A 1615-nucleotide genomic window follows, 5' to 3' on the forward strand; every position below is an offset into this window, starting at 1 on the left:
TGTTTAGTACCATTACTCAATTGTGCATGTATTCTCAGTGTTTACTTTTAGACTACTTCTGGGTAGCCATTTCAAACCCTTCCATCTCTATGAAATTCTTATATCATAGCTTATATTTCAGTCTTTTCACTTTCACTGTGGGTGAACTTCAGGCTTCATCTGTGCCATAGATGTTTAAATTTTATTTAAATTAAAAAAAAAACCAACAACCTCAGAGATCATGAAATGTAGAGGAAAGAACACTGAATTTGGATTACAGAAGTTGTTGTTCAGTCATTCTAACTCTTTGTAACCCGATTTGGGGTTTTCTTGGCAAAGATACTGGAATCGTTTACCATTTCCTTCTCCAGATCATTTTATACATAAGGAAGCTGAGGCAAACAGGGTTAAGTGACTTGACCAGGGTCACACATCTAGTAAGTATAAGTGAGCTCATGAAGAGTTGGAATATACTGAACAAAACAACAAGAACTTGAGGTAGGTAGTATATTAGTATCCTCATTTTACAGATAAGGCAACTGAGCCTCAGAGATATTAAGTGATTTAAAGTAACAGAACTAGCCGATCCCCAAATTGTAGGAAAGGAACCACAAGAGTTTGTACATAGCATCCCTTTGCAGGGGAGCTGAGAAACTGCAGAAAAGAACATTTGTTAGATGCCATGGAAATGTCATGGGGTGCAGAGCACCCCAGAAGTTCTTTGGGGCACATCAAGGAATCTTCTCCTTGAGAAACTAAACCAGAGGACAGATACCCTAGAGAGATAAGCGGAACCAGTTTGGACTGAGCTAGCTTTGGGACCTCCAACCCTGCATTCTGGTCTCCCTTACCCCTGGGAGATAAATTTGGGTGTGGCTGCGGCATTTGTGTCCTGAAGAGGGATCTGTAGCCACCCCTCACCCAATTCCTCTAGTCACTACCAGTGGGGGATGGTCCTCCACTCCTCACCCAATTCCCCCAGCTACCACCAGTGGGGGATGGTCTTCCCTCACTAAAGGAACTTTCCACAGTCAAATGGTCACCCCTTCCCCTATCAGTCCTCTATAAAAGTACCTGCCATTCTCCTGCTCGAGGAGACTGGAACCTCAGAGCCACTGCTTTGTGCCTATCTCCCCATGAGAAGTCCAAGGATTTCTTTCATAGTTTCCCTTCCCGCCCCCCTTCCCTTCCCTTGCCCCCAAATAAACTACCACCTTATTCTAACTACTTTTGTGTGCAAGAGGGTGTAATTCTTTAAAGAGGAATTCCTAAGAACCCCTACCCCTACCCAACCTGTACCCCATTCCCCCCCAATACATTTTGGCACCCAACATGGGGCCCGAACCCACGACTCTGAGATTAAGAGTCTCATGCTCTACCGACTGAGCTAGCCGGTACTAAGTGCAAATACATTTTTGTTGTTGAGAAGATGTCTTCCTGATTTCAAGCCTGGCAATCTTTCCACTGCTGCCCCATATTGCAAACACATACTTAGGTGGACAGGAAAACCATCTCTCTGGGAATTGGATCTCTTCAAAGCTTTTTGATGGTGACACAAATAATCATAGTGACCAATCAGTCAATAAACAATATTTATTAGAATTTGTTTCCTATTATAATCAAGGTATTATGTTAA

General features: G+C 42.8%; 1 non-coding gene across 1 annotated transcript; it reads right to left on the minus strand.

Annotated features, from left to right (window-relative positions):
• Nucleotides 1-1299: 1299 nt before the first annotated feature.
• On the minus strand, nucleotides 1300-1376 carry TRNAK-CUU. Its single transcript has one exon. It is a non-coding gene; the product is annotated as a tRNA-Lys (tRNA).
• Nucleotides 1377-1615: the final 239 nt, after the last annotated feature.

The sequence above is a fragment of the Dromiciops gliroides genome, chromosome 1, assembly GCF_019393635.1.
Source record: "Dromiciops gliroides isolate mDroGli1 chromosome 1, mDroGli1.pri, whole genome shotgun sequence".
Lineage (NCBI taxonomy): Eukaryota > Metazoa > Chordata > Mammalia > Microbiotheria > Microbiotheriidae > Dromiciops > Dromiciops gliroides.